Here is a 12,698-nt window from a genome sequence, read left to right as displayed (position 1 = left end):
TCATCCGTAGTTGGATGTTGATCTTATGTATGATGTATTGATGTATTCTTGCAGCATTTGTATGCCTTGTATGTATCCCCATCTATTATGTAATGTTGATGTAATGATATCCACCTTGCAAAAGCGTATCAATATGCGGTTCTATCCTTGTTGGGACCTTCGAGTCTGAAGGAAATATGCCCTAAAGGCAATAATAAAGTTATTATTTATTTCCTTATATCATGATAAATGTTTATTATTCATGCTAGAATTGTATTAACCGAAAACATGATACATGTTTGAATACATAGACAAACAGAGTGTCACTAGTATGCCTCTACTTGACTAGCTTGTTGATCAAAGATGGTTATGTTTCCAAGCCATAGACATGAGTTGCCATTTGATTAACGGGATCACATCATTAGGAGAATGATGTGATTGACTTGACCCATTCCGTTAGCTTAGCACTTGATCGTTTAGTATTCTGCTATTGCTTTCTTCATGGCTTATACATGTTCCTATAACTATGTGATTATGCAACTCCCGTTTACCGGAGGAACACTTTGTGTGCTACCAAACATCACAACGTAACTAGGTGATTATAAAGGTGCTCTATAGGTGTCTCCGAAGGTACTTGTTGGGTTGGCCGTTGTCGAAGAGGTATCTCTGGGCCCACTCGGTAATGCACATCACTATAAGCCTTGCACGCATTGTAACTAATGAGTTAGTTGCGGGATGATGTGTTACGGAACGAGTAAAGAGACTTGCCGGTAATGAGATTGAACTAGCTATTGAGATACCGACGATCGAATCTCGGGCAAGTAACATACCGATGACAAAGGGAACAACGTATATTGTTATGCAGTTTGACCGATAAAGATCTTCGTAGAATATGTGGGAGCCAATATGAGCATCCAGGTTCCGCTATTGGTTATTGACCGGAAACGTGTATCGGTCATGTCTACATAGTTCTCGAACCCGTAGGGTCCGCACGCTTAAAATTCGATGACGATTGTATTATGAGTTTTTGTGTTTTGATGTATCGAATGTTGTTCGGAGCCCCGGATGTGATCACGGACATGACGAGGAGTCTCGAAATGGTCGAGACATAAAGATCGATATATTGGATGACTATGTTCGGACACCGGAATTGTTTCGGGGAGTTTCGGACATATACCGGAGTACCTGGTGGTTACCGGAACCCCCCGGGGAGCTTAGTGGGCCAAGATGGGCCTTAGTGGAGAAGAGGAGGGGCGGCTAGGTCTGGCCGCGCGCCCCCTCCCCCTCTAGTCCGAATTGGACAAGGAGGGGGTGGCGCCCCCTTTCCTTCCTCCCCTCTCGTTCCCTTCCTTACCCCCTCCTACTCCAACTAGGAAAAGAGGGAGTCCTACTCCTGGTGGGAGTAGGACTCCTCCCTGGCGCGCCCTCTCTTGGCCGGCCGCCTCCTCCCCCCGGTCCTTTATATACGGGGGCAAGGGGCACCTCTAGACACAACAATTGATCTCTTGATCTCTTAGCCGTGTGCGGTGCCCCCCTCCACCATAATCCACCTCGATCATATCGTAGCGGTGCTTAGGCGAAGCCCTGCGTTGGTAGCAACATCATCACCGTCATCACACCGTCGTGCTAACGGAAATATCCCTCGAAGCTCGGCTGGATCGGAGTTCGTGGGACGTCATCGAGCTGAATGTGTGTTGAACTCGGAGGTGCCGTACGTTCGGTACTTGGATCGGTCGGATCGTGAAGATGTACAACTACATCAACCGCGTTGTGCGAACTCTTCCGCATTCGGTCTACGAGGGTATGTGGACACACTCTCCCCTGCTATGCATCACCATGATCTTGCATGTGCGTAGGTGAATTTTTTTGAAATTACTACGTTCCCCAACAGTGGCATCCGGGCCAGGTTTTATGCGTTGATGTTATATGCACGAGTAGAACACAAGTGAGTTGTGGGCGATACAAGTCATACTGCTTACCAGCATGTCATACTTTGGTTCGGCGGTATTGTTGGATGAAGCGGCCCGGACCGACATTACGCGTACGCTTACGCGAGACTGGTTCTACCGACGTGCTTTGCACATAGGTGGCTGGCGGGTGTCAGTTTCTCCAACTTTAGTTGAACCGAGTGTGGCTACGCCCGGTCCTTGAGAAGGTTAAAACAACACTAACTTGACGAACTATCATTGTGGTTTTGATGCGTAGGTAAGAACAGTTCTTGCTCAGCCCGTAGCAGCCACGTAAAACTTGCAACAACAAAGTAGAGGACGTCTAACTTGTTTTTGCAAGGCATGTTGTGATGTGATATGGTCAAGGCATGATGCTATATATATAATTGTATGAGATAATCATTTTTGTAACCGAGTTATCGACAACTGGCAGGAGCCATATGGTTGTCGCTTTATTGTATGCAATGCAATCGCACTGTAATTGCTTTACTTTATCACTAAGCGGTAGCGATAGTCGTAGAAGCAATAGTTGGCAAGACGACAACGATGCTGCGATGGAGATCAAGGTTTCGCGCCGGTGATGATGGTGATCATGACGGTGCTTCGGAGATGGAGATCACAAGCACAAGATGATGATGGCCATATCATATCACTTATATTGATTGCATGTGATGTTTATCTTTTATGCATCTTATTTTGCTTTGATTGACGGTAGCATTATAAGATGATATCTCGCTAAATTTCAAGATAAAAGTGTTCTCCCTGAGTATGCACCGTTGCCAAAGTTCGTCGTGCCGAGACACCACGTGATGATCGGGTGTGATAAGCTCAACGTTCATCTACAACGGGTGCAAGCCAGTTTTTGCACACGCAGAATACTCGGGTTAAACTTGACGAGCCTAGCATATGCAGATATGGCCTCGGAACACTGAGACCGAAAGGTCGAGTGTCGTGGAATTGTCACGGCAGATGTCCTCGTGCTAGGACTTAGTCGTGGAGCCATCGCAGCTAGGAATCTTAAAGGGGTTAAACGGGACAAGGAACACGAGGGTTATACTGGTTCGGCCCCTTACGGTGAAGGTAAAAGCCTACGTCTAGTTGAGAGGGTATTGATTAGGGTTTCGATGACCAGGAGCTAAACCGTCCTGCCTGGTTATCGATTTTGTCTTACTTCTCCTCAAACCGCCGCCGGGTCATCCCTTTATATAGAGAGGTTGACGCCCAGCGGCTCTCAGAGTCCCGGCCGGCTCATAACAGTGTCCCGCCCGGACTCTTAACTATTCTTGCCTTACAGTACAAGTTTCACCCTAACGGCGGTTAACACTACGGGCCTTAAGCCATCTCCGGGTCTTAAGCCCATTATTGACCCGCCGTCTTCAAGTTTGGTGCTGGGCTTCGCGTGATGACCATTATGACGTAACCCGGCCCCTCCTAGGCGGGTGACTCTAATGGTTATATCCTCAACATTAGGCCCCAGATTGATTTGAACCGGTTCATGTCAATCTTCAATCCCCTTGAGAGAAAATCTTTCGGCTTATATTTGTGCGAAGGTTATAACCCGCCGTGACGTCATCTTCTGGATTCCTGATAACCCGCCATGACGTCATCTTCCATTAAGTTCATTTTTTATTCTGTCATATCCCAACGGATCTTATCTTTAATGGCTATCCCAAAAATCGAGGCGCTTCTGTGGCGAGATAATCACGCCGTGGCCCCCTCGTTTCTCGCGCCCACTTATTAGCCGCACCTTATAAATAAGCCCGGCCCATAAGCCTTCATTCACTTGTCGCCTCCATCGTCTTCCTCCTCTGACACCCGAGAGCTCGAGCTCTGCCGCCGCCGCCGCTCTCCTGGTCTTCGTCAACCTTGGCCGCTGCATCACCCTGACCCGTCCAGAGAAACGGCGGCGACCTCCGCGACTCATCAGCACCCGTAAGTCCTTGCCACTCCATAGAGTAGATTCGCATTAGGGTTCTTGCTGTTCTTCCCTGTTCTTCGCAGTTCGTCGCCATTTCTACACAGTTTCTTCTACACGGCCCCCTTAGATCCAGAAAACATATAGAACTCGTGCGGTTGTGGTTTCGCACGCATTTTCAATAGTAGCACGCCCCCTTTACTTGCAAAGAAATTCCCTTAGAGCTCATGAACTTCTCTGTATCAGCTTTCTAGGTCTAGAAATTTTTCCTTTTTAGCCGATCGTTTGATCCAAAATAATTACTGCGATCTGTGAAACTTGTTTGCGCCACACTTAGTCAAAAATTGCATCTGTTTTGCTATGGTGGCTCATATCTCCGGCTTAAAAGAGGCCATGCGCTGTAAAATTTCCGGCTCATTTATGATAAAGTTTTAGACAACTTGAATTACACACAATGCCCTCAGCGGCTTAGATAACCCGACACAATTAGCCATATGTCATTAGGCCCCTTCATAAGCCGCCCTCTTGAATATTGAACTGTAAACTTCCTCCGGCTTATAGTTGAACCGGACATTTCCTTTTGTCATAGGCTTTCATCTTTCACAATGCCACCCAAGGCTCCCAAGGCACCTATCACATGCAATTGGATGAGATCCAATGTTACTGATGACACTTTAGTTGATTTCGTGAAGACGGGTTACCTGCCCAAGAAGGAGGTCATGTCTTATCGTGCCCCTGACCCGTCGGAGGAAAGACCTCAACCTAGAGATGGCGAGGTGGTGATATTTGCTGATCACATGAGCCGGGGCTTCGCACCTCCCGACTCAAAATTCTTTAGAGATGTTCTGAACTTCTTCGATCTGCGGCCGCAAGACATAGGACCCAATTCCGTGTTGAATATTTGCAACTTTCAAGTATTCTGCGAAGTATATCTTGGAGAAGAGCCCAGCCTACTGCTTTTTAGGGAGTTGTTTTATCTGAACTACCAGAATGAGTGCGCCAACGGGCCTAGCTTGGAGCTTGGCGGAATCTCCATCCAACGACGGAGAGATTGCCTTTTTCCTTATGCTGAGCCGCCAAGCCACCCAAAGGACTGGAACCAGACATGGTTCTACTGCCAAGATACTTCTCCGGCTGATGAGAGCCCTCTGCCCGGCTTTCGTGCCCTGCGTCTGGAGCCAACTCACCCCCTGCCAGACAAACTATCTCAATCTGAACGTCAACCACTGATCCCTGCCATCAACAAGATTAAGGCTCTTCTGGGAAATGGCCTTAACGGCGTTGATCTGGTCCGGGTCTGGATTTCTTGGCGGGTGATTCCCCTGAGCCGCTGCCCCGGCTTAATGTGTGATTACACGGGCCGGAAGGATGACCCTCTGCGGCACAGCTCCAACGATCTTCCTGAGGACGTCGTGGACGACATGACCAAGTCTCTCTTGAATGAGAGCTTAGCCGACTGTGGGAGGACCGGCTTAAGCCCCTTCTGCCAAGCTAACCCGGCTCCGGCGGTAAGCTACCAATCTGAGCACTTTACCTTCCATTTTAACAGTTTTCGTTTTAACTTCATGGAAACCTTTATTGCATTTTTCCAGGCTAACGACAAGTTCTGGAAGGTCAAGTATGACCATGAGGCTACTAAAAAAGCCAGGAAAGCTAAGAAAGCCGCCAGGAGAGCCGCTCCCCGTAAGAAGGGAAGTAGGCCTAGCGCCTCAGAGCTGCTTCAGTTGGATGATAGCTCCGAGTCAGAGGTAACCCTTGATTCGTTAGGCTCCTATTCTGCTTTTCGTCTGTTTTTTAACCACCTTATTGACTTGATTATCCGCAGGATGATACCGGAGCGAGTAACCCGGTGACTGAAGAGGTAACTATACTTTCCTCCGACTCGGACCCCTTGCCAAGGCTGAAAGTCCGAAGAGTAACCCGGAAAGTAAGATTTTCGCATCCTTTAGCTTATCAAGATCCTCAATTTCTTTTGAAGCAACAGATTCATGAGAGCCAGAGGCAAACCCGGGCCAGCAAGGATGCAGACCTCTCCTCCGGCTTACCCGAGGCATCAAGAAAGCGCCGGACTGAGGTTATCTCCAACTTATACCCTTTTCATCCTTTAGCGGGCGTCACTCGTCAACCACTCAATTCGTCTGATTCAAATTATCAGGAAACTTCACCTTCCTCTGGTGACTCCATGCAATCTAACCTGCCGGCTCTCAAGACCGCACCCGGGTAATGATAATCATCTCATTTGTGCTTATCTTATTTATGTTTTTTGTGCTAATATTTTGACTTTCAGTGCCCAAGCCAAGCCAGTAAAAGGGCCAAGAAAAATAAGCCGGTCGAAGAGCCGGTCTTGACTGAACCGGAAGCTTCTGCCCATGAGCCGCTATCTGCACCAGCTCCGGACACCGCCGCCTCAACTGAAGAACAAACCATGGCGAGTTCCGACAACCCGGAGATTCCCAGCTCAGCTCAACCGGCCGATGACCCGGATGTGGTGATTACTCGGACTGAATACGTTGAGCCGGGAAGACCCACTGTGCTGGCCAGATGCTCTGCCAAGGAAGAGCTGCTAGAGCGCCGCCGGGCTAGACTGGAGATCATCGATTATGCTAACTTGAGCATTGGAGACATTGTTTCTGGTTACATTGGTCAAGTGCACAACAGCCGGGACCTGGAGATTGATATGGTGAAGCAGATACAGCAAAAATCTGAGGTACAACCCTCTTGCTTACTCCATAGTCAGTCTTACTATGCTAGCCCCCAAGTCTATTACTTATGACAGAATATGTTGTAGACTTAACTTCCGGCTTACCTTCATGAACCGGCAATTGCAAATAGAATCTTTCAGCTTACATTAGCCCCCAAGTGCCAAGTGTCTTTGCTTGCAAAGTGCTTGGGACTTTAATGTTGCATAATAATTACTCATACTATAACCCGGAATTTGTACAGGCTGCCTGCAAAAAATTTGAAGCTGAAATCTCTGAGCTGAAGAACCGCCTGAAGACTCAGGAAACTGAGACCCGGAAGGCCAACGCCAAATTTGAGTTCAGTGTTGCTGCACAAGAAAAGCTGAAGAAGAAATTTGAAACCGAAAGAAAGACTTGGGCCGAGGAGAAAACTGCTTTCGTCAGCCGGGCCGATCAAGCGGAGGCTGCTCTGACGGAGAGAACCGCCGAACTCTCCGGCTTAAAGCGCCATGTGTCACAGATGGTCGCCGCAATCTTCGGTAAGTCATTCTGCAAGCCTTTAACAAGCTTACATTCTTTATGTCTTAGAAATCCCACAATTGCCATCAATTCACCTAATTTTGTTATGCAGGTCCCAGAAGCTCCAACCTCAATCAGAATGTTCTGGCCAAGTTGAAGGCCGTATACACCTTGGTGGAGCAACTCTACACCGGGTCACAGCGTGCGTTAGCCGTTGTGGCTCTGTCCAACGAGGTTCCGACTCACCTGGCGGATGTACTCAGGCGGCTTGCCGTTCTTCCTCAGCGCTTCCAAGAGCTAAGACGGGCCTCTGCAAGAGCCGGAGCTATAGCTGCCTTGAGCCGGGCCAAGGGTTTTCTTCCGAAGCTAGACCCGGCCGACATCGCTCTTGGATACCCCAGCCTGAAGGAGGACGGCACCCCCTTTGACCAAAAAGACTTTGCTTCCTGTGTGAAGAGCGTGCGCCCGGTGGCCACCCTGATTGGGAATGACACCGACCTTACCAAGTACCAGCCGGGCTACGACGCGGAAAATCAGAGGATCCCCACTCCACGTTATGAAGCCATCAGCTTGATCCCTCCGACTCGTAAGCATACCTTCGCTCCAGAAGTTGACCCGGCCGGGTTAATTGATGACGAGGCTCAATTTGAAGCCTTGAGCGGCATTGACTGGAAATCATCAACCTTCCAGGTCATGGAATCAGCCGGAGGAGCGGAGAGGGATGAGCCAGAAGCTTCAACTCAACAAGCACCTTGACTTTTAGGCGGCTCATGGTTACTCCTTAAAACAATGCCTCACCTTTTGGACTCGGGGAGTCTTGTAATAGAGTAGGACAAACACTTAATTTTGTCGTGCCATCGTGCACGTGTTGAATGCTTAACTCCATTGAAGCTGCTTCTTCTTATTCCTCCGGGTTACAATTGATCAGTTATTTTCCTTAAGCTCGAATAGCTGTCTTTAACCATCCTGCATAGAAAACAAGTCACAAGTTTCTGGGCGGCTTACCGCACTGAGAATCATAGACCTTAGATATATAACCCGGAATATGAACAAAAGTCACCAAAGACTGGCCCTCAATTATATCCTTGATGTAACCATAATGGCATACTTACAAGCCTTCAAGTATACTTCCGGTTCATGTAACCCGAATAATGAGGTTAAGATCGCAACTCCGGTTCACCAGCATCAATAATACTTACTATGTGTTATCAACGTTGTGAATCAAAATTAAGTCAGCGAAGTAAAAGCCGCCCTTGCACACTGTTGATGTGACCAAAAGAACTTGTTGTAAGTCAGAAGATCAAAACTTAGGGGCTTCCGGTTCGAATACGACCAGAGAACCGTCCCAAAGGGGTTAAGCTAAGATTCGAATGCGATCATATAGCCCCCAGTGGTTTGGCGATGCCGATCAAGAGGGTACCGATAGCTATGTTCTCTTTGGTTCGAATACGACCCATGTTTGAACAGGAAGCCCCCAAATGACCTTAAGAGTTGTTTAACGACGCTGATTCGAATACGATCCACGTCGGTTCCCAAAGGGGTTAAGCTATGATTCAAATATGATCAAAGAAAACTCCCCAATGAGCTCGGCAATTTGCCAATCAAGTGGGTATCGACAGCTATGTTCTCTTTGGTTTGAATGCAACCTATGTTTGAACAGGAAGCCCCCAGGTGATCATATTGTTTACGGCTATATTCGAATATGATCATAAGCCGGATCCACCTCCAAGTGACCATGTGATGTTGTAATGGAAATAACACGTTTACCTTTGGAGGAGAAAAGGACAGAGGTCCTGCTTTATTATTTATCATAATATATACATGGCTATAGAAATATGTACACTATGAGAGCCGGTGGCTTAAGTGTAATAAGGCCGAAGCTGAGCTATGTTCCACGACCGACGGGTCTCTTCCTTCGACTTGCGTGAATCTTTGTGCTCCCGAACGTCGATAAGGTAGTATGACCCGTTGTGCAAGTTCTTGCTGACCACAAAGGGCCCTTCCCAAGGCGGGGATAACTTGTGCATCTGTTTGATCTTGGATGAGCCGGAGCACCAGATCACCTTCCTGGAAGACCCGGGACTTAACCCGGCGGCTGTGATAACGGCGCAGGTCTTGTTGGTAAATCGCCGAGCGAGCTGCTGCCACATCACGCTGTTCGTCCAACAAGTCAAGAGCATCTTGGCGCGCCCGCTCATTATCCGCCTCAACATAAGCCGCCACTCGAGGTGAGTCATGACGGATGTCGTTAGGGAGGACTGCTTCCGTTCCATAAACCATGAAGAAAGGCGTGTAACCCGTAGATCTGTTCGGAGTAGTATTAATGCTCCATAACACGGAGGGTAACTCCTCCACCCAACAACCCGGCGTCCGTTGCAAAGGGACCAAAAGCCGGGGCTTAATGCCTTTCAAAATCTCCTGATTATTTCTCTCAGCATGACCATTGGATTGAGGGTGAGCCACTGATGAAACATCAAGTCGAATATGCTCTCGTTGACAAAACTCCTCCATGGCGCCTTTAGACAGATTGGTACCATTGTCAGTTATAATACTGTGTGGGAAACCAAAGCGAAATATCACCTTTTTCATGAACTGAACCGCTGTGGCCGCGTCACACTTGCTAACTGGCTCTGCCTCAACCCACTTTGTGAACTTGTCAACTGCCACCAAAAGGTGGGTCTTCTTATCCTTGGACCTTTTAAAAGGCCCAACCATATCAAGCCCCCAGACCGCAAATGGCCAAGTAATTGGAATCATCCTCAGCTCCTGAGCCGGCACATGAGCCCGTCGCGAGAACCTCTGACAACCGTCACATCTGCTGACCAAGTCCTCCGCATCAGCATGAGCCCTCAGCCAATAAAAACCATGACGAAAAGCCTTGGCCACAAGAGATTTTGAGCCGACATGATGGCCACAATCCCCCTCGTGAACCTCACGCAAAATATCTTGGCCTTCCTCAGGGGAAACACAACGCTGGAAAGTTCCAGTGACACTGCGGCGATGTAGCTCACCATTGATAATTATCATTGACTTAGACCGCCGGGTTATTTGTCTGGCCAAAGTTTCATCCGCAGGCAACTCTCCCCGGGTCATGTAAGCCAAGTATGGTACTGTCCAGTCTGGGGTGATGTGGAGAGCCGCCACCAACTGTGCTTCCGGGTCAGGGACAGCCAAGTCTTCCTCTGTATGTAACTTAACAGAAAGGTTATGCAAGATGTCCAAGAAAGTATTAGGTGGCACCGGCTTTCGCTGAGAGCCCAGCCGGCTTAATGCATCAGCCGCCTCGTTCTTCCTGCAATCGATGTGCTCTACTTGGTAACCCTGAAAGTGTCCAACAATGGCATCAACTTCACGGCGATAAGCCGCCATGAGAGGGTCCTTGGAATCCCACTTGCCTGATACTTGTTGAGCCACTAGATCTGAGTCTCCAAAGCACCTTACCCGGCTCAAGCTCATCTCCTTGGCCATCCGAAGACCATGGAGCAAGGCCTCGTACTCAGCCGCATTGTTAGTGCAGGGAAACATCAACCGTAGCACATAACGGAACTTGCCACCTTTAGGGGAAGTCAATACAACTCCAGCCCCCGAGCCCTCCAATTGCCTAGACCCATCGAAGTGAATAGTCCAATATGTATTATCCGGCTTCTCTTCAGGCACCTGCAGCTCTGTCCAATCGTTGATGAAATCCACCAATGCTTGAGATTTGACAGCAGTGCGTGGTACGTATTTCAGACCATGAGGCCCAAGCTCTATAGCCCACTTAGCCACTCTTCCTGTAGCTTCTCTATTTTGGATGATATCTCCAAGGGGAGCAGAACTAACCACAGTGATGGGGTGACCCTGGAAATAATGCTTAAGCTTCCGGCTTGCCATGAACACACCATAAACAAGCTTCTGCCAATGTGGATACCGCTGTTTAGACTCAATGAGCACTTCACTGATGTAGTAAACCAGCCGCTGAACCAGATACTCCCTACCCCCTTCCTTGCGCTCCACCACCACATCCACACTGACGGCTCGTGTGTTAGCAGCTACATACAGTAATAAGGGCTCCTTGTCAATCGGAGCAGCAAGAACTGGGGGCTCAGCCAGCTGTCTCTTCAAATCCTCAAAAGCAGCATTAGCAGCACCATTCCAGATAAAGTCATGTGTTTTCTTCATCAACTGGTAGAGTGGCATGGCCTTTTCACCCAAACGACTGATAAACCGGCTCAAAGCAGCGATGCGGCCTGCCAGACGCTGGACGTCGTTGATGCACGCCGGCTTAGCCAGAGAGGTGATTGCCTTTATCTTTTCCGGGTTAGCTTCAATGCCTCTGTTAGAAACCAGGAAACCCAAGAGCTTGCCTGCGGGAACACCAAAAACACACTTGGCCAGGTTAAGCATCATCTTGTAAACCCGGAGATTATCAAAGGTTTCTCTAAGGTCATCGACCAGGGTCTCCTTCTCCCTGGACTTAACCACGATATCATCCACATAGGCATGAACATTGCGCCCAATCTGGTTATGAAGACAATTCTGCACACAACGCTGATAAGTCGCCTGTGCACTCTTGAGTCCAAAAGGCATAGACACATAACAGAAGGCTCCAAAGGGAGTGATGAACGCCGTCTTCTCCTGGTCCTTAACTACCATTTTAATCTGATGGTATCCAGAATAAGCATCCAAAAAACTTAAGCGCTCACAACCCGCCGTAGCATCAATGATTTGATCAATACGGGGGAGAGAAAAAGGATCAGCCGGGCACGCCTTGTTTAAGTCCGTGTAGTCCACACACATCCGCCAGGTGCCATTCTTCTTGAGCATGAGCACCGGGTTAGCTAACCATTCCGGATGAAAGACTTCGACAATAAACCCGGCCGCCAAGAGCCGGGCCACCTCCTCACCAATGGCTTTCCGCCTCTCCTCATTAAACCGCCGAAGGAATTGCCTGACCGGCTTAAATTTCGGATCAATATTGAGAGTGTGCTCAGCGAGTTCTCTAGATACACCTGGCATGTCAGAAGGTTTCCATGCAAAAATGTCCCTATTCTCACGGATGAACTCGATGAGCGCGCTTTCCTATTTTGGATCCAGATTGGCACTGATGCTAAACTGCTGAGATGAGTCACCTGGAACGAAATCAACAAGTTTAGTCTCATCAGCTGACTTAAATTTGATTGCCGGCTCATGCTCCGTGGTGGGCTTTTTCAGAGATGTCATATCTGTTGGGTCAACATTGTCCTTGTAAAACTTCAACTCCTCTGTTGCACAAACAGATTCTGCATAAGCCGCGTCACCTTCCTCACACTCCAAGGCTATCTTTCGGCTGCCATGAACCGTAATGGTACCATTGTGACCCGGCATCTTGAGCTGTAAATATACGTAACACGGCCGTGCCATGAACTTGGCGTAAGCCGGCCGCCCAAATATGGCATGATACGGACTTCTTATCTTGACCACCTCAAAGGTCAATTTTTCCGCCCCGTAGTTGTACTCATCTCCAAAGGCCACTTCCAGCTCGATCTTACCAACTGGATAAGCCGACTTACCAGGCACCACACCATGGAAAACAGTATTGGACTGGCTGAGGTTCTTATCAATCAACCTGTCGGAGTAAATGGCCACGGGTAGCCTAACCAACTGCCCCTGGTTCTTCTGAAAAAATCATCAGGC

This window comes from Aegilops tauschii, chromosome 5, assembly GCF_002575655.3.
Source record: "Aegilops tauschii subsp. strangulata cultivar AL8/78 chromosome 5, Aet v6.0, whole genome shotgun sequence".
Lineage (NCBI taxonomy): Eukaryota > Viridiplantae > Streptophyta > Magnoliopsida > Poales > Poaceae > Aegilops > Aegilops tauschii.
The sequence above is the reverse complement of the archived record's forward strand: the minus strand, read 5'-3'. Positions refer to the sequence as shown.